This window comes from Dasypus novemcinctus, chromosome 29 (genome assembly GCF_030445035.2).
Source record: "Dasypus novemcinctus isolate mDasNov1 chromosome 29, mDasNov1.1.hap2, whole genome shotgun sequence".
NCBI classification, from domain to species: Eukaryota; Metazoa; Chordata; class Mammalia; order Cingulata; family Dasypodidae; genus Dasypus; species Dasypus novemcinctus.
Genome location: NC_080701.1, coordinates 10,232,327 through 10,253,750, shown reverse-complemented (window position 1 = coordinate 10,253,750; position 21,424 = coordinate 10,232,327). Strand labels below are relative to the sequence as shown.

The window sequence follows — 21,424 nt, the reverse complement described above, 5'->3', positions numbered from 1 at the left end:
TAGGAGTTTTCATAGCTCCGTCTCAGCCACAAATGGCATGACGTGTAAGAAAGCAAATGGGGATTCTCCAAATAACCGACAATTAAATGCAACATAGTGGAAATCGACTGCCAGGTGAAATCATGAATCATGCAAACCCCCCCCCCCCAAAAAAAAGCCTTGACAAAAGTGATCTGGGGAAACTGCTCCAAGCAACACAAATCTGTTGACATTATTTGCCGACATTTCTTGGGCCAGAATAAAATATGCTTTGTGTGTTTTTTGATGAAAGGATCATGTGAGTCAGGTTATAGGAAAGGATCTCGACAGAGCTCAGAAAAAAAACTGCCCTGACGCTGCGCCCGTGCTTTTCATTACGCCCATAAGTTTTAGCTCCGTAAGTCAATTTTCCCAGGGCCTGATAGTCTCCCCATCAATTATGCTCAAAGATCTGAGCTGAGAGAACAGCAGAATTTGGGTTAAGGTAGCCGTAAGTCTTTCTTGAAGAGAAAATATATATCACTACTATCCAGTTCCCTCTTTTTTTTTTAATTGATAAAATTCACTTAACACAAAATTCACTACCTGAAGCATTTTAGAGTGTATAATTCATGGGTTTTTAGTGTATTCACAATGTTGTGCAACCACCGCCACTATCTAATTCCAGAACCTTCTTATCACCCCTCTTTTAAATAAACATTAATTCTCAAGGGGCAACATATAATATCTGGAATTAACATTTATACATTTTGAGATCTTTTTTCACTACAAAGAATAACAAAAACTTTACTGTACTAGGGAAAGGGGGCCACCTGAAACAGAAAGAGAAATATTGAAGCAATATCAAAAGTACCAGTAGGCCACTATTTCGGGGCTGGCGTGTTAGCCAGCCTCTAAGATGGCCGCCAACGATCCCTGCCTCCTCGTATTCACACCTTGAGCAATCCCCTCCTACACTGCATCAGGACTGGTCTGTGTGGCCAGTAGAATACTACACAGGTTATCGTATTTCTAGGTTGTAGAAGACATTGTAATTCTGCCTGGCTCTCTCTCTTTTGGATCACTCCTTCTGGGGAAAGCCAGCTACCATGTCAACAAGACACTCAGGTGGCCTATGGAGAGGCTCATGTGGAGAAGAACTAAGGCCTCCTAGCAAGAGCCATGTGGAGGACCATCTTGGAAATAGATCCGCCAGCCCCAGGAAAGTCTTCAGATGATGGCAACCCTGGCCAGCACCTTGACATCAGCCTCGTAAGAGGGCTGGAGCCACAACCACCGAGCTAAACCACCCCTGGATTCCTGACCCTTAGAAATTGTATGTGATAATAAAGGTTGGTGGGTTTACATTGCCAAATTTTGAGGTAACTTGTTATACAGCAATAGGTAACTGACACACTACTGTTAGGGCAATGATTCAGCAAAGCTGCCAGCAGGAGAAGAGGAAGTACCTCTGCCATATATGGCCAAAGCATTGAGAATCATAGAAACGCCATGTATAAACTCTAACTGGCACCAAAGCTTGATCAGGTTAGACTGTAACTATGTTCTTTTAAAGATTTATTTTTATTTAATCTTCCCCCACCGCCCTTGTCTGCTCTCTGTGTCCACTTGCTATGTGTTCTGTGTCTGCTTGTATTCTCATTAGGTGGCTCCAGGAACTGATCCTGGGACCTTCTGGAGTGGGAGAGAGGTGACTATTCTCTTGCACCACCTCAGCTCCCTGTTCTGCCACGTCTTCTTATTTTCTCTCCTCTGTGTCTCTTGTTGCATTATCTTGCTGCGACAGCTCTCAGCGTCAGCCAGCACTCCTGTGCAGGGCAGCATTTCCACGTGGGCCGGCTTTTTATAGGGTAGATGGGAGCCCAATTGGTTGAGCCACATCCATTTCCCTATAACTGCCTTTTTACAGTCCTTTCTCTGCCACCAGGATGCTCTGTTGCAACTTCTCTTTTCCCTGTCAAGGTAGTCCTTGTTCAAATGAAACCTATCTTCTACAGAAACCAGTGTAGGAAGACAGAGAGGCTTGCACTGGTAATTGGCTCTGGGCTCCTCTGAGCCTGGAGATGGAGAACTTGGATCCCTGGAATCTTCGCAGAGATGCTGCTGAGAGAAGGCTGAGATAAATACTCTCCAGAAGGGCCTTCTGAGTTTTCCTTGTGTTGATTTTCATTGGATCCTACTGAATAGGTAAAATATGTCCAGGGTGCATGGTAATGTTTGGATATACTCATAGTGGCAACAATTAAAAACCACAGCAGGGGGGGTACTGGGTTCCTGGCCAGGGGTGCTCTGTCGTGGTCCCTAGGGGAGCAGTGACAGTCTCCCAGGTACAGCGGCGGGGACGGGGAGGGAGTGAGGGTTCAACAGTGAGCCCCTGATGCTAATGACTATGCTTGTGAGCTGATAAACCTAAAATAAGAACAAGGCCTAGAGCAACATTGTGCCTGGGAATTTCCTCCTGTCAGCCTTCATGTTACTCAGATGTGGCCAGTCTCGAAGCCAAACTCAGCATGTAAATGCAATGCCTTCCCCCCAGCGTGGGACATGACACCCGGGGATGAGCCTCCCTGGCAACGAGGGACCACTATCAACTACCAACTGATGATGCAACTGGAAAAGGACCTTATACGGAAGGTTCAATGCGGATCAGCAGAATATCCATGTCTACATAAAATAACATGACTTTAAAATGCTGTTTGACCTAAAGTAAGGGGGAAATGGAAAGGAGAAATGAGTTTATATGGCTACGAGTTTCTAAAAAAGAGTCTGGAGGCTGGCAGAAGGATTGCCCTCATGCACAACTGAGCAGAGTCAGAGAGACAGATAAAGCAGATACAACCCCCAGATATTGGTTCCTTTGAAGGCTAAAGAGACCCATGGGAGTTATGGTCATGGCCGATGGGGTTAACTACCAGGGCAGATGGCCCCTCTTTGGAAATGGTGTTTATGTGTGATGAATCTGGACTCAGATGGGATCTCCCTTCATAAGACTTTCACGCTAATGTGCTGGAGGTGCAGTTAATGTTGGGGTTTAAGATATATTTAGGGGATTTGAATCTCTGGACTGACAATGTGATAGCCAGGTCCTGAGCCTCAACAGACTCCAGCACCTACAATCTGATTTATTGGACTTACCACACTCAGCTAAGATGGAGTTGAAGAAAGACAACCACCACACCATGGAGCCTAGAGTGATTACAACTGAAAATGGGCGGATTGCATCCAGCATCCATGTGGAATCTGAGCCTCCTCTTGACATAGAGGTGCAATGGACACAACCAATCCAATGTCCACATAGAAGAGGTGGCATTGGATTGGGAAAAGTGGACATGGTGGACGATGGGTATGGGGAAAGGCAGGAAGAGATGAGAGGTGGAGGCGTCTTTGGGACATGGAGCTGCCCTGGATGGTGCTTCAGAGATAATCACCGGACACTGTAAATCCTCACAGGGCCCACTGGATGGAATGGAGGAGAGTATGGGCCATGATGTGGACCATTGACTATGAGGTGCAGAGGTGCCCAAAGATGTACTTACCAAATCCAATGGATGTGTCATGATGATGGGAACGAGTGTTGTTGGGGGGGGGAGAGGGGGGTGGGGGGGGTGGGGTTGAATGGGACCTCACATATATTTTTTTAATGTAATATTATTACAAAGTCAATAAAAAAAAAAAAATAAAATAAAATAAAATAAAAAAACAAAAAAAAAACACAAACCATTGTCAAACCAATTTGAAATCAATAGGGGGCCAATGAACAGGCCTTAAAAATGTTGAATTAGGTATTGATACCCTAAACACTCTCTGCTTTTCTGGAAAAGGACTGGTTTCTCCTATCCAGGTTCAAATTCTCTAATGACCCTCTATTCTTTGCATTGCTTAAACCACTCTACAGTGTTTTCTCTTAGCACCAAGTTGGGTTCTATAATTCCAACCTTCAGTCTGTTCATCTCTTGTTGAAACTTGTTATGCTTGCTAGTTCTGAGTAAAGTAAATACATTTTAAAGTGTGGGCCCTAGACTTCAGCCAAGTTTGTCTAGGCATTTGCCTGATAGCATCAATTTCAGTCTCCTGTGACTGTTTGAAAAACACTGACTGTGGGTTATTTCTCTATTTGCAGGAATGTAACAATAAGTGTGTTTAATGATCCCAAGTACTGTTTTTATGTGCGTGGTTTTTTGTTTTGTGTTTTTTTGCAGGGGCTCTTAGATGGCAACTTTGAGAGTAAGCCAGCTACTGTCCATTTACTAAAATCAGCTGTTGGGAACCAGGGAGCCCGTCTCCTGAGTCATCAAATGAAAGCATAACACAGATGCATTTTGTTAACTGGGCATGAAGTGCAGACATCAGAACTATAGGCCCACTGGTTTTTAAGAGGAGCTGAAAGAGTCATCAAGACGCTGCTCCAGGGCTCTCAGAATCAGAGCAAGTGCGGGCGCCTTCCAGCCGGGCCCCTTTCTGGGTCTCCTCTTCTGCTGTTTCTACTGGTCTTTGGGAGGGTTCTCATTCCTAAAAAGAGCTCCATTTTGTTGGCGAGCCTCCCTATTATTACTTCTTTAATTTTTTTGCTTACATTTTGAACTATTTCAATTAGAAACAAAATTCCAGACATCTGTGTATGCAACATCCAGATTTTTAAAATGTTAAAATTTGGCTTTGGTTGTTCCATTTTTTGTTTTGTTTTGCTTTTTTAGAGATAAAATGTTTCCCCAAAACTTAAGTGCCCCAGCCCTGCGGTGGCTATACCTTAGGTGGTCTACGGAGGCCTACACAGCCACAAAACATCCTTGCCTGGCTCCCTCCCCTCGAGTGCAGGCAGAGGCTGCACTTGCTTCTAACCAAGAGAATATGCAAAGGAGATGGGATGCCCCTCCCTTCACTAGGTTATATTATATGGCCCAGATGGTGGCTTTTGCAGATGTGATTGAACTCTGTAATTAATCGGCTTTAGGTTAATCAGGGGGAGGAATATCTGGAGGTGGGCCTGACCTAATCAAGCAGGTCCCTTAAAAGAAGGTCTGGAGGCCAGAGACTTGTAGCCACAGAAGCTCTTTCCTTCTCTTCAATTTCTGACTTTGGAAAAACAAGCTGCCATGAATTCTACTAACAGCCTGATGGAGCTTGGAACCTGATCCTTCGCTGTCAAGCCTCCAGATGAGAGTGCAAGCTGGCTGCCTCTTTGATGTCAGCTGCGTGAGAAACTGATCAGGGAACCCAGCTAAGTCTGGTCTGACTTCTGACTTCTAGAAGCTGGGTGCTAATAAACGGGCCTTGTTTTAAGTGACTAAGTTTCTTACGCAGAAAGAGAAAATGAATCAAGCCCTAACCTCAGTCTTCTATATCATTCCCCAGAGGTATCCACATGAAATGATGCTCAGCCTTCCTAAAATTAAGGGAAATAGAAATGAATGCAAATTAATACACGGCCATCAACGTGGCAAAAGCTAAAATGCCTGAGAACCCTAAGTGTTGGGGCAGTAGGAAGTTTCATATCCTGAAAACGGGCATGAACATTTACAGCCATTTGGGAGACAAATTTTGTAATGTCTGTAACCTAGCACTTACTTCTAACCTGTATATTTTAATACTTTAACTAGGTATGTCCTACAAAGGCTTTACTACACATTATCAACAAAGAATACTTTCTAATGTTTTAGAATTTATATAAATAGCACATTTATGCAATGTGATGTTTTCGATCCGTAATATGTTTTCAAGATTTAGGTCTGATGCATATAGATATATATTTAATTTGGTCAAATAGTTCATTATATTACAATATCACGGTCTATACAACCCCTTTGTATTCACCTCAGAGGACAGTTTCTCTAAGGAATATACTTAGAAGTAAAATTTCTAGGTCTTATAAGCATTAAAAAATTTCTCTCCAAAATGGCTGTGCCAATTTTCCATTTCTTGTAGATGAAACTTCGTATTACCTCAACGGTCCAAGGTTGTCAGGCATTTTAATCTTTGTCCATTTGATGGACGTGAAATGCTATTACATTGTGTAAACTTGTATCTTCCTTAATTCTAGGAAGGCTGAACATATTTTGTATGTTTTTTGGTAGTTTTGCCTTCTTTGAATTGTCTATTCATGTATTTTGCCTGTTTTCCAAGAGTTGATTATTTTTCTTACTAACTTGCAAGACATAGTTATACATTCTGGGTATCAGTCTTTCACCAGTTATATAATCTGCAAACATCTTATATCCGTTAAATCCTTTTAAGTATAACTATGGTGAACTTTTCAACTGCAAAGTGTGGATACTATCATCTCACAGATAAATGAGATAATACACTTTAAAGTTTCTGACCTAGTGCCTATATGGGTTTAGGTCTTCAGTAAATGTGAGTTTCCTCCATCTCTTTTTTAAATAAGTTCATGCTCGAATAGCAGGGCAGTAGCTAAGAGAATGAACGAGCTTTGGAGTTGGACTAGAATATGATACATCTCCCTAATAGAGAAGTACTAGCTAAATGTCAGCAGAATGAAGAGTTGGAGGAGACTACGTTTAGTCAGGGGTTGACGGAGATTCAGAGAAGGTTCCACAGAGGTAATGCCATTTACATGGCAGAAGGGAGGGTGGATTTAAGCATTCAGAAATAGAGAAGGGGATTCATGCAATGAAAACAAGAAAAAAATATGTGAGAGCATTAAGAGAAAACAAGCAAAACAAACTAGTATTCCAGCTTTACCAAAGTGTGGCTAATGTGGGAGGGCATTGCTGGAGACCAGCTGGAAAGGAATGTTATGACCGGACCATGGAAACCCTTGCCTGGCTTAGGACTTTGAAGTCAGACATTGATAAAGGAGCAGTTAGTCTTTCGAGATATCGAAGTACATTATCCACGGAATGGTATCCCATGCCCTCCAAGGGATGCTGCTTCTGTCACCATGGAGTGCTGTGTGGCTGTGGAAGGACATGGGTCACCCTGGGGTGGATGAGCTGCCCCAGAGGGTGCAGGGCCTGTGCCTGAGATTGACACCAAGGAGTCCAGCAGGTGAGTTTTGGCAGACGGGCTCCCCAGGGCCCTGGCACTGTGGGGTCCTGCTCGAGGCTGCTTGGTTTCTACTCCTTGAGGTGAGATTTTCCCCCTTTGCGGGGATCAGTTCCTAGTTATGACCCCGAAAACGCAAGAAAGTTCATAGCTTTCTCCCTTAGACTGTCCTTATGGGTTCAGATAATAGTTTCTGGTAAATTTTCCAAATGTAAAACAAATTTTGGATGAAACACATGTCCTTCATAAAGTTTTGTTTTGGACAGAATGTGCACCACTTGTTATCCACTTAAGTCATAGCTATTCTTTGCTTAACCTACATATTGGTCTTACCAAAATAAAGGGGATTTACAATTATCTTTTTTTGTTGTGTTTTATCTAGATCATTTTTTCCAGTGTTCTGTCATATGATTATTAATTTTAAAGATGCTTTGGTTTAATGTCTTTGCTTTCTTAACAGCGAAATATTGTAAAACCTATTTATTTACTCAAAAGAGCAGTGACTTTCAAAAAATAACCAGAGCAGAGCAAGTGTAGCTCAGAGCTTGAGTGCCTGCTTTGCATGTAGGAGGTTCTGGGATCAATCCCCGGTACCTCCTAAAAACAAAACAAAACAAAAACAACAAAAACAACACACACTCACAAAACAGATACAGCATCAGAGCTCTGTATATCCCAGATACGGATCTGAAGTTTGAACGCTTCCTATTTTCTAAGCAAGTTCCAGGCTTCAGCGTGGGGAAATGCTTTTCCTCCAGCAGAAAATGGTGAGCATTTCTGCTAGCAAAATCAGAAATGAATCATGTCACGAGAAATTTCCATCTCCCGACCTCCCTCCCCTCATCATAAAATAAAACAAGACATTTTAAAAGGCAAAACACGGAGCACATTCACAGTTAAGTTACTAATTTTGCTGTCCTTCTTTGACCAACACAAGTCTGCTGGTGTTGACTTCTCAGTGGGCCCGGAAGTGGTTGAAACAGTCTTTGTGGAACTCTAGCACCTTCTCTCATTTCCCACCCAGCCTTGGAGCCCCTGCAAGAAGTAAGGAAAGAGCAGGTGTACTCGCCATGGTTTATTTGCTTTGAAGAAATACTTAAGCATTTCAATCTTTCTTCTCATCCTAATCTAATTGGTAGAAAGCACGAGAAGATTCCCGAAACAAGGTTATTATCAACAAAAGTTGATTTATCCGGGTCTTTATCAACAAAATGATTAATCAGAATACCCCATCATTTACGTCAGAAAATGAAGACCTGATGTATGAGACTTAGATGTTGATAGCTAATTTTTGCTTCATCTCAGAAGACTTTTTAGCTGTTTTTTTTTCTTTTTTTCAAAATTATCTCTACTTTACAATAAGGAAAACGGGTCTCCTGTCTTCTAACAATGAAGATGTGATGGGCCTACTGAGAGAGACAAGGATAGTGACTCATCATCTGTATTTGTTGCCTGTTAAGTCATGATTCACAAATACCCCTTAAAGTGTTCTTTTTCATCAAGAGTTTTTTCTTTGTTAATGAATTCAGTGAGGCAGAATTTTTTAATATTTCTATCAATTTGCTGTGGTGTTTTCCCAAGTAGCTGCTCCAGATGGCACATTAGAGCCCAGAGCACAGGGTATTAAATGTTTGTAGGATATTATGCCATCTCTAACGGTACTTTCTTCTAGATAACAAGGCCAACCTTTCTCTTCCCATTGCCATGTAATTAACCAAGAGGGAAGCTGCCAGGAGGAAAATTTCTATTTTCTCTTTGGAATTAGGACTCTCTTTGTATAGACTTCAGCACCTGCCAAGCTCGGGCAAAATCTCAGCCCACGCTACCGGGCAATTCGGCCTTCTTGGCAAATAAAACCTACATACTTCATATACTTCACATCGGTTCCATTGAAAATTAAACACAAATTATGTTCCAAGCACATTTAAAGGCATCGTGCAGGCAGGGTAGCTTTGATCAATGAAGGACACAGTTGTTGGGGTACAAAGTAAGCAATTAGTCCTGGGTGCTTTCTTCCCACATTTTGCCGTGTTTCTATTCTTGTTTTTGTTTTCCCCTTGATCCAAGGTTCTAATAATTGAGCACAGGACTGTTTTAAAAGTAAGTCTCTGATGATTGTAGCACAGCATTGTGAGTGTAACTAATACCACAGAATTGTGTATTTGTAAGGGGTCAAAATGGGAAATTTTAGGTGTATATATGTTACTAGGATTAAAAACCAACAAAGAAAACCATAGAACTGTACAACATGAAGAGTTAATGCCAACTGTGAATTGTTTAATAGGATAATTATAATAATATGGTTTCATCAAATATAACAAAGGTACCACACGAATGCAAAATGTTAATAATGGAAAACTGTGTGGGAGAGATTGTATGGGAACTCTGTACCTTCTGCATGACTTTTCTATAAACCTACAACTGCTCTAATTAAAAAAAAAAAAAGTCTCTACAGAGATATGGGATAGATGTTGTTGTCGCCTGGAAGCCATGGATACGAAATGGCTGGTATCATGGCCGTCTGTCCATGGCCAGAGTGGCAGGAACTCTTAGATTAGCTTATGGACAGTGGCCCTAACCCTTTCTCTCGTTTTCATCAAATTCAGGACTCTTAACGTTAAGCCTTTAAAAAACAGAAAAGAAGCTTATTTGTTGGTATGGGGTGTGATCACTGGAGGAATTGGCACCCGTGGGCTCTCCTGGCTCTCCTCCTTGGCCACGGAACGGCACCTTCTCACTGTTGGCAGAGGGAGCCAGTGACAGACCGGATGTTGAAAACCACTTTTGGAACCTGGCTTGGCTGTGTTCGGGCCCTATTTAGAGTTTCTTGGCTGCTTATTTTGGTGGCAGTCACTGGCTCTGGGTTGGGTGGAATGTGACGTGGCAAGTAAGGTGTGCACTGCAGCAGCCTCAGCGTGCGGTCAAGGACAGGGTGCTTTATAGGCAGACAGCTTCCCCCTTTCCGTGGGATGGAAAACAAAACAATTAAATCTCTAACCTAGTTTAAGTACCACCTAAAAAATTAAATCACTTTTGCTTTTTTTAAAAAAAAAGTCTTTATAAGGGTTTGGGGTAGCATAAATGTCATGAGAGAAATTATTTGATAATTGTGTTTGTGCTTTTTAAAAAACTAGCTCATTTGTAAATGTTCTGTCTCTCGCTTCATCTCCCTCTTTGCCTGCCTTCTCCCTGAGATGGTTGGGATGGTGTTAGCAGGTGGGAAGGGGTGGCCACATGTCTTAGATTTGGGGTGGGGGAAGGAGGGCTCTGGTGCCCAGTTGGATCTCGAATGTGATCTGGAAGCATCTGCTGGGCTCCAGGGCAATGGGGCTTGGTCAGCTGCCTCCAAATCTGCCCCTAGGGACACCCTCCCTTGGGCAACCCGCCTGGGCAGCGCCAGTCAACACCTCATCCCCATCGCCTGCTCACTCCTGAGCCTCTGTCACGCTCTCCACATGGTCCCTGCAGATAGTCCCCTCTTGGCCTTGGCAGAGGCCCCTTTGTCTTGCCCTCGCAGCCCCCCTGGCAGGCCTGCCGGCTCTGGAGACTGCGTCCTTCCTCCTTGGAAAGGGGGGTGCCCTGGGAAGCTAAGCTTTGAGGCCTTTCTTGATCTGACCACATGGCACCCCCAGGTTTACTTGGATGAACTGCCCCCCAAGTTGGAAAACGGCTGCTTAGGAGGTAACCTCTTCCCAGTAGAGCAATCAGAGAAGAGTCCACAACCTCAGCTGACGTTGAGCATTTCAGAGGGCTAGCCAGGCACCCTGTCTGACCAGCTCACTCCCCACCCCACCTCTCTAGGTTTGTTTGTCCCTTTATGTAAAAGGCTGGTTTAAGCCTCAGAAGAAGATGAATAAGTTTAGATTATCCTTTCTTGTGGCAAAAGCCTAGCTTGAGAAAGCCTTTTGTTTTGCTTTAAAATCCTAGTTTAAATGACAGAAAGGCAACATTATCTGCCATTTTATTGTTAATTTCTTCTTGTGTTCCTTTTTACAGAAACTTTAATCTCTCTCCTTCAGGCACACGGTGCCTTCCTCTACTAGGATAAAGGCTGTGTGTTCAGAAGTCAGAAGAATAAAAGCACATAGATAATGGCCAATAATTTCTCCCATTACATTGATGCTACCCCATAGCCTAATAAAAAAGTTAGCAATGTAAGTTTACCCTTTGATGTTATTCTGTTGATGAGGAAGCTACATTTCACTCAGCAGATTTCAGATGGTGCCTGGCAGGCTCCAAGGCCATCTTTTTTCCCTGCTGCCCTGTTGCCTCCTGCTGAAAAGCTCCAAGCTTAGCTACAGATGCAGAGCCAGGAGCTGCGGCCAGGCAGGAGCCGGCAAATGGCTTCCGGCATCTTCACGCTACCGGCGTTGTCCATGGAGTCGAGAAAGTCAGGGCACAGTGCAGGGACAAACGAGGCCGCCTTCCCCTCTGTGCAGGGCCACCTTGGATACCCAACAGTGGGGAAATACTGAGGACGGAGCTGTTCAGGGAGTAGGCCATTCAGCCAGAAGAGAAGCTTCCAGTACATCTGATTGCTTGCTGAATAAGGAAAAGAGAACCAACAGATCATGTCATTAAAAAGGAGCAGGTTTGGAGGAACATTCTTGGAATTCTTGATATCATCTGGGCCCTCGTAAACTGTTTCCTAATCTTGTTATTCTGATTTCAGAGCCCCATTCTGTCTACCAAGTATCCAGTCCTCAGGAGAATGTCATACATTTTTAGTTCAGAAAAGTAAATGGTAACCAATGTTTTCAAACCTGCTTTCATTTAAGTTTATCAATACATTGCCATTTTCCACTTTCAGAAATTAATTCCAGGTACATTTTCTTTCCCTACTCCTTTCGATTGATTTTATAAAAAATGATCACAGATGAACAGTTCCCCTGGAAGAAGAGGGAGTCCCAACCTTGGGCAGGAAAACAGAACCTTGGGAGGATGTTCTTTTCATTACGGTGTGGCCACCTGCATCACAGAGGGCATCCACGCAGGGTGTGTCCTAGTAAGGGGACCGAGAAGCTGAGTGGGGTGAGGAGGGGTGGTCTGGTCTGGGTGTTGGAGCGGGGCGGGATGAGTCTGCTCCGGAGGGCTGTCAGCATGCCACGGGGTGGGGACACGGGGTCGGAGCCCTAAGAACATGAGGAGCCGGTCCATGGAGGGAGGCAGAGGCGGTGGCCAAGCCAGGGGTGTGGGGCACCCCCAGGAGATGGCTTACCTACTGGAGAATGGGTCAAATAAGTACGTATAGGAAAGTCAACGGGAGGGGGCGAGAACTAGGTGAGCACTGCGGTGTTGGATCAGCATTGGAATGTGTGTTGTGAACGTAGAGTGTTCAATATGTATAAACAGATAAAGAAATACAAGTAGATTTCAATGTATACGCAGAGGGTCCGGAAGAAGAGCTACTCCAAAAGCAGGAGCAAAAGACCTGGCAACCAGATTTAGTCTCCTCGAAAAGGAATTCTCAGAGAACAGTTTGATTCCAGAGCCAAGGCCAGAATGTACCAGAAAATGCAGAAACATCTTTTTTGTGTGTCAGAAACTAAGAAAATCCTCAAGAATTATTAGGATATGTCAAAAGGACGCAGGAGCCAGCTTACAGGAACCCCCACTGGCCAAATCTGGAGCAACTGGCCTTCAAATTAAATAATCGTAGCGATGGATTCTAACCTATTAAATAAAATAGGAAACTGTGGGTCTTCCCTGTTATAAATAAATCAGTAAATAAGTTGAAAATTTGATGAGGGGTAGGATATTTATGTCGTTTCAAAGTACCTCTGCACAAAATTCATATTAATTACTAAGAGTAGCTTTACAGCAGATAAGACTGTCAGAAACGCCCTTAATCAAATGATCACGGGAGTAATGGGACAACGCTAAATCATGCACCACTCACAGTGTGCGATGAAAAGATCCCAGCTTTGCACCTGTGATGTTCCTGCCAAACAGGCATAATGTCATTCTAATCAGGAGGAAACATCAGATGATCCTCAGTGGAAGATATTCTTCACAGTAAGTGGTAGGTTGAATCGCACGTCTAAGCAAACACATGATTGGCTCTTACTCCACATGTCTGGAGGTGTGAGCCCTCTGTAACGAGGACCCTTTGAAGATGCCATTTTTAGCTCAGGGGTGGCCCACTGGATCAGGGTGCATCTTAAACCCACATTACTGGAGGCTTTATAAAGAGGGGAAACTGGAAGTCACCAAAGCCAGAAAGGGGAGGACATTGTGACGTGACAAGTGGCGAGAGAGGTAAACCCAGGATCTCCAAGGATTGCTGGCAGCCAGAATCAAAATGCCGCGGACTCTCGGAGCAAGCAGACCTTGCCCACATCTTGATTTTGGACTTGTAGCCTCAAAACTGTGAACCAATAAATTTCTGCTATTTAAGCCCAAAGCAGTTTATAGTATTTTTGTCATAGCAGCCAGGCAAACTAAGACGTAACTGACTTGTAATCTCCAAAAGTGCCAAGGTCATGAAAGCCAAGGATGTGTGAGCAGGAGTTCCAGATTGGAGGAGAGTGAAGGGACTGACAGCCAAATGAAACATCTAATCCATTTACTGTAAAGGACATTATTGGGACAATTAGTGAGACTTCGGGGGGGTCTGGGGATTAGATGATGGTAGTGCATGTGTTCCTTTCCTGAACTGGTGGCTGTACAGTGACTGTGCAGGAGAATGTCCTTGCTAAAGTACTGGATAATTATGGAGTATCAGGTCAGCAACTTTCAGATGATTCAGAGAAAAGGTCTTTGTACTGTACAGACAATTTTTCTGTTAATATATATATTAAATAATATTATATAAATAAAGGATCTTTTATGTGAACTTTACGCACAGAACCTTGAGTATTTATTTCACAGCTGTTATAGATGATTAGGCAAGGGTGTCTAACTGCATTAGACTAATTTGAAACAGACTAGTATGAAGCTCTGGATCAAGATCAAGTTTCTCTTAATAATAATTGTCATTATTATTATTACTTTTAAATTTAAAATCACTGCAATTATATGGAAAAGTTGCAAGAATAGCACAAAGAACCTCCACATGCCTTTACCCTCCATCTAGAGTCAACATTTGCTAACAATTTACCATATTTAGCTTTTCACCTCTCTATTTTTTTTCTGATCCATTTAATGATAAACTGCAGAGAGCATGCCCTTTTACCCTTAATGACTTCATCCTCTGTCTTTTAAGAGCAAAGACATTCTTTCTCATAGCCACAACACAATGATCAGAATTGGGAAATGTAGCATAAGCACAGTACTTTTATCTACTATATCGTCCATATTTAATTTTTGCTAATTAGCCCAATAATTTTCTACATAACAATTTTTCTCTTTCCAGGATTCAGTCTACGGTCATTTATCATATTTCGTTGTTCTGTCTCTTTAGTCTCCTGTAATCTGGACCAGTTGTTCAAACTTTCTTTGTCTTTCACGATACTGGCAATTGTAGACTGTCCCGCTTACTGGGTTTGATGTTTCTCTATAGATTATTTTTCTTTGAACCCCTTCCTCTTTTTGAACTGCTTCTAGTTCTTTTTGTTTGTTTGTTTTCTTTGCTTGGATGGACCACAGATCAATGCCAAGTAATTTCAATAATGTAGATTTATGTAAGGACAATAAAGAGACTCATTGAGAAGAACTAAAAATTCATAGTTCTGAATTAACTATTTGCCACTGACTACACAATTAAGACTAATTCTGTAGAGTAAAGCACAAATCAAGGACTAACCAACCATCGTAAATACCGTCTGAGCTCTGTATTAATCACCCTTTGCCTCTTTCTAAAGCCAGGAGCCTGAGGGCTCTCTCTGTTCTGCGTGGCTCTTCTGTGTTGAGCTCTTGCACTATTCCTGCCCTAATAATAGGGCGCTGCTGCATTGCTGGAAAACTTGTGTCTGCATGAAGTGTGAAGGTAGAGAGCTCCCTGAAAGAGACGAGAGAGGCTGTGCACTTGGTTCTAGGGAAAGCAGAGCAGGAATGGATAGACAATGTGGGCAGATCAGGCTAAACGTAACAACAGATCGGCATGAAAACACACGGGAATATAATGCGATCATTATGAAAGGAAACATTCATCTTGCTTAGCAGTAACACCGCCCCACGTTTCTCCCAGTTACAGCATTTTCATACCTTCCAATATGGGCAACTGTCAGCTTACAAGTTGTGAAGATGGTGATGTGCAATTTAACAATATTGGGAATCTGTGTCTGGTTTGAAGACTCTGCATATTTTGGAAAAGTTTTCTGGTAGGTTCTATTATGTAAAAGCTTAACAATATTAATACATGCATGCTTCTGCTAAAACAAAGAAACTGTGGGAAAGTTATTTACGAGTGTTTAAAATGCACTTAATGGGTTAATATTACTTATATATTTTAAAAACACTCTCCTGGTATTTTGGTTGAAGCAAAATAAAGGACTTAATAGAGATATTAGCTGGGCCTGCTTCACTTTAATTTCTGAGCATGTGCTGCCACCTGGTGTTCTGAGAGCCTTCATCTCTTAAGCAAAGGAGTCTGGTATTTCCGGCTGCCTGCTGGACATTACACGGGGGAGTGTATCCTCACTGCAAACTTTTCATGTCTGATTGCAGACTCCTCACCTTTGCATCCTGACTTTCCTATCTCTGATAATATTCCCAGGCCTTGGCACAATACCTGAAGATCAAGTGCCTGATATATTAACCATTAGTTGAATGAATGAATGATGGTTATCACCCAGACTAGAAAACATGGAATTATTTTTGGTTTGTGCTTAAAACCATCTTTGGTTCCTTTTTTTGCTCCCTACCAAATAGCTAATGTTTTGGACTCATTTCCACCCTCTTATTTGAAATCTTTGCCATGTCTGGACTCATTTTCACTTATGTGTCTTTACTTCCAATTGAAATCTCCTCTCCTTTCTTCCAGTATTTCCTTCTTGAGCTTCTGTAGTTCTTGATTTCTGCTTAAGAGTACTATAAATAAGTTAGTGCAGTGGGTAGGGCTTTAGGATGGCTGTAGAGGTGGATCCCAGTTTTGTCACAGACAACTGGGTAAATCAGGTATGTTTACCTCCTTAGGCCCCAGGTTCTTCATTTGTAAATGGGGATAATAATCACTGTGCCCAGTTGTATATATAGATACGTGTATAGACCAAGGGAGCAAGAACGCTATTTTTAAAAATTGCTTCTGTTTGAGCTGTTGGTCAAGACAGCAAGTACTTCTTAAGGAGAAAATGGTCTTTTGTTTACACAAATGTCTTGATGTGTTTGTGGGGGGAGCCAGGGAGAGAGGAGAATGTATCACCCAACTCTAACCCCCTCATCTGCACATCCTCAGAAAGCCCCTCAAATATTCTGGAACGTGTTGGACTTCGCACATTATTCGGGATGGAGGTCAAGGTATTTTATCTCAATATAAAAGGAAGCAGGCCCACAGAAAGCTGAAGGACTTGGGGGCACCTGGGTGGGTGGCATTTGAAAAGACTCCACATGGCACGTAGGACAAAGAGTGCCCTCAAACAGTGACTGGTCCAAATAATCACTAGGTCACTGTCAAGCTATTATGACCATTGATTCAAGAGTTGATTGTGTAAGTAGGTAATCTGTGTTATCTCGCAAAGCGTTGTAATTGATACCTAATTACCTGTGGTGTGGACTCATACAGTGATATGGAGGTCATGGCTAACTCTTCTCTTTGTGTTACAAACTCCTTGTCCAATGCCTTGTACACAGTAAACTCTTAAACTATTATTATTACTATTTTTGATTGAGCTGTCCTGGTATAAGGCTCTAACTCTTCATTTCTTCATTTTGTTTTTGAAGAGACAACAGATCACTCAATCAGTCAATGATCTCCAGATGGCACATCAGATGGGACACTTAGCTCCCTCCCCAGGCAAATCTTTAAGGAGTTCCTTGCCAGCTCAAAATGCAGCCTGTATCTGGGATTTTAATTATGTGAACCATATTGCCTTACCGAAAACACACTGGGACCAGAGTGAAAAAAAAAATGTCAGTCCAACAGGCTCTAGCTTGGAGCCTATCCACGAAGCTTCATGAGCAAAAGGATCCCATTATACAACAAAGGGCTTGGACCAGCCGTCCTTTAAACTGGGTGCCACACTGTGAGGACCCATTGCATTTATTTACATGGATGTGGTTGAAATGGCCTGAATGTAACCAGTTCATTTTTATAATCCATGCTCAAGAGAAGATTGTTCTTTGACTTACAGCTGAAGTTATTATGTGTGACCTCATTTCTCAGCTCACTCAAAGATTTTATTCTGTAAGAATGATCCAGGGCACCACGACATAGTGCCAGAAACAAGGGAAGTGGTAGGACAGAATTACAGGGCTAATGTACTTCTCATCTCTGGAATGACTATTGGTTAACAATTGTAACTCAGAAACTCTCAAGTAACATTAATAGTTTTATAATTGAATAATAGATCTATCATTACCAAAAAAATAATGGTATAAGTAAGACTGCAGGAGAAATGTTTTCTGTCTCTAAATGCAGAGAAAAGAATAAGAAAAAAAGTCAGAGGCATTGAGGCTTTCATTTCCTAGATTAATAAGATCACAGATTTTAAAAATATAAAATTGGAAGGACTAGATTAAATATTTTCAAATGGTAAGAAGTAATTTACTACATAAAATACGCAGATTAGGATCCAACACACATTTACTGCATTTGCTAAATGTGAGATATGAGCCAAACACAGTTGGATGTTTTCACATATGGAGCCTCATTTCATCCATAAAGTGCTCAACAGAGCAGTGCTTTGCAAAGTGTGATGTGCTCATCACAGGAGGGATGTAAGAGGAATTTAGGTTTCTCACTTATTCCCCAGTGTAGTGTAAGCAATAAGGGAGTAACACAAAAATGATGAGCGGTACAGAATGACTGACATTTGATTATCAGCCCCATTTAATAGATGAGAAAAGATGCCCAGGGCAGTTGCTATTTACTCAGGGCTCTGTGGAGAAAGCAGCAGAGCTGTGAGTTGTATCTCCTTCTCATTTTAAGAACAGTGCTGACTTATCTTCAGGTTCCAGGCTGGAAAAACAAAGAATAAAGAAAATGAAGACGTCAACTGTGTAATATGTTGGAAGGCTGTAGTTTCTACAGAGAAAAATAATGCAAAGAAGGGAGCTAGGGAAAGTCAAGATGAAATGGTTGCAATTTTAAATAGGATGTTCAGGGAAGTGGACATGGCTCAACTGATAGAGCGTCCGTCTACCATATGGATGGTCCAGGGTTCGATCCCCAGAGCCTCCTGACCAGTGTGGTGAGCTGGCCCACACACAGTGCTGCTGCGGGCAAGGAGTACCATCCATGCAGGGGTGCCCCCACATAGGGGTCCCCCATGCAGAAGGTATGTACCCTGCAAGGAGAGTTTCCCCATGTGAAAAAAAGCATAGCCCTCCCAGGAGTGGAGCCACACACACAGAGAGCTAACACAGCAAGATGATGCAAGAGAAAAGAAATAGAGATTCCCAGTGCCACCTGATAATGCAAACGGACACAGAAGAACACACAGCGAATGGACACAGAGAGCAGACAATGAGGGGAAGGGGAGAGAAATAAATAAAATTTAAAAAAATAGGAAGTTCAGTTAAGACTTTGTTGAAAAGATGGCATTTTAACAAAGCTAAGTAAGGAGGTGACTCACAACCTATATAGCCCATTGTTGATTATTAGGTTACACTTCCCTTCTCCCAATGTATGGCTCAGCTTTTCACTTTTGATTATAGCATTTAAATTTAAATCTGTGCTTTTTTTGGTTTGTACTTTTGGTGTCTTAAGAAACCCTTCCACAGTTGATATTGTAAAGATGTACTCCCATGTTTTCTTCTAGAAGTTTCACAGTTTTGCTTTTCACTTACAAGTTTTTTGTCTATCTTGAATTTGTTTTTGTGGCTGGGATACAATAAGGAAATAATTCCATTTTCTCCATATGGCTAGCACAATTTATTCGGCACTGCATCCTTTTCCAACTGACTTATATAACACCCCTTCTGTCATTTACCAGGGAGTGTTACAGTTCCGTTTCTCTGCTCTTTGTTTCACTGGTTTACATGTTTATTCCCCTGACACTGTCACATGGCTTTAATTAACTGTCTTGAGAGTTCCTCTAGATCTCTCATAATGTGAATTTTCCATTCCTATTTTTTCTTCAATATTGTCTTGCTTGTTTTGAGCTCTTTGCTCTCCAAGTGAATTTCTGGATCTTCTTGACAAATACTAGGGATTTTGATAGGGATTCCATTGACTTTATGGAGAGTTTTTGGCTTAATGTATGAAGAATTGTGGTCTCTATGATATTCAGTCTTCATTTCCATTCATTTAGGATTGATTTTATGACATTTAATAAATACATATCATTTTCTTTGAAAAAAAGGTCTACACATATTTCGTTAGATTTATTCTTGTTTGACTTTTATTTTGTCCCAATTATAAGTTGTATTTTTGTTTTAAATTACATTTTGTAACTGCATGTTTAGGATGTTATTAGTTTTTGTATATTTATCCCATTTCCATCATCATTGGTAAACTCATATATTCTAATAGATTCTCACTGTATTCACTTAAAATTTCTAAGTAACAAATATGTCTCTTTAATAATACTAGTTTGTTTCTCTGTTTTCAATCTTATCCCTTTCATTTTGTTTTCAATCTTATCCCTTTCATTTTGTTTTTCCTGTCTTCATGTGCTAGCTAATTAGAATAACATGGCAACTAAAAGTAGAGATGGGGACATCTTATTTCTAAATTTAGAGACTACTTTTAAAATTTCATCAAGCTGGGTACTGTTTCTTGATAGGTATGATTTGATGTGTTCAGGCAGTTTCTGTTATTATTGTTTTGCTGAAGGTTTTATCATGAATGTTGTTGGAGTTTAGCAGATGACTGCCGAAAATGCGGTGGCCAAGGAGGACTTTCAGGGCCCAAGGACTGCTCCAGCTCCAGAACTGACCACTCCCCACCCAAGGGAGCAGACTGGCATGCAGGGCCCTCTGCCATTCCCACTGAACAGGCAGAAGCAAACCCAGTGCTCGCAGGTGCTCCTCTCCAGGCTGTGAAACAGAAAATGGAGATGAGCTCGATGGGAAAGGCACATCCGTTCCTATTTTTAAAAAGTTTTCATCAGACCTCTCACCTATTAAATTGTCTGAGCGCATGCTTTCTATTATTCCTAGTCAGTTTTTTAAAAAATTCTTTTTTTTGTTAGAGAAGTTGTGCATTTACAGAGCAATCATGCATAAAATGCAGGATTCCCATCTACCACCCCATGTTGCATTGATGTGGATCATTTGTTACAATTGATGATAGCACTTTTAAAATTTAATTGTACTTATTTTTTATAGTTGTAGCCAGCATTTATTGAGAAATTCTATGTTCTAGGCCCTGTGTGAAACAATTTACATGGATTACTCATTTTTTTTTTTTAAGATTTATTTCTCTGCCCCCCCCCAATTGTCTGCTTTCTGTCCATTCGCTATGTGTTCTTTTGTGTCCATTTGTATTCTTGTCAGCAGCACCAGGAATCTGTGTCTCTTTTTGTTGCGTCATCTTGCTGTGTCAGCTGTCTCTGTGTATGGCACCACTCCTGGGCAGGCTGCACTTTGTTCGCAAGGGGCGGCTCTCCTTGTGGGGCGCACTCCTTGTGCATGGGGCTTCCCATGTGGGGGACACCCCTGCGTGGCGCGTCACTCCTTGTGTGCATCAGCACTGTGCGTGGGCCAGCTCCACACGGGTCAAGGAGGCCCTACGTTTGAACCCTGGGCCTCCCATCAGTTGAGCCAAATCCACTTCCCAGATCACCTCATTTAAAACACCCAATACACAGGCCTGTGAGGTATGTCCTATTTTTCAAAATTTTTTAATTAGAGAAAATGTAGGTTTACAGAAAAATCATATAAAAATGTAACATTCGCATATACCCTCTTCTTGTTGTCACCTGGCATTAGTGTGGTACCTTTGTTACAAATGATGAAAGAATATTAAAATAGTACTGTTAACCATAGTCCATGGTTACATTAGGTGTGTTTTTTTCCCATATACCACCTTATTATTAATACCTTGTATTAGTGTTGTACCTCTGTTATAATTCACGAAAGAACATTCTTATATTACTAGCTATAGGCTGTCCTCTACAATAGGGTTCACTGGGTTAGAAAGTCCTATGTTTTGTCTTCTAATTTTAATTCTAGTAACATATACAATGGCAGTTTTGCTTTTTAGCACATTCACCTATATATTTCAGTGCTGTTAATTACACTCACGATACTGTGCTAGCATCACCATCAGCTATTTCCAAACCTTTACAATCAACCTCAATAGAAATTCTGTACAAATAAGCATCAGCTCTCCATTCTCTAACTCACATTCTACATTCTAACTCTACTAGATTGCTTATTATAATTAGTTCATATCAGTGAG

General features: G+C 41.7%; 1 long non-coding RNA gene across 1 annotated transcript in view; it reads left to right on the top strand.

The window, feature by feature from the left end:
- Window positions 1-17,207, top strand: part of LOC131276516 (uncharacterized) — a 33,451-nt gene extending 16,244 nt beyond the window's left edge. Inside the window, exons 2-3 of the long non-coding RNA XR_009183984.2 lie at window positions 15,110-15,242; window positions 16,801-17,207. This is a non-coding gene — a long non-coding RNA (uncharacterized lncRNA). The remainder of the gene's footprint in view (window positions 1-15,109; window positions 15,243-16,800) is intronic.
- The last annotated feature ends 4,217 nt before the right edge of the window (window positions 17,208-21,424 follow it).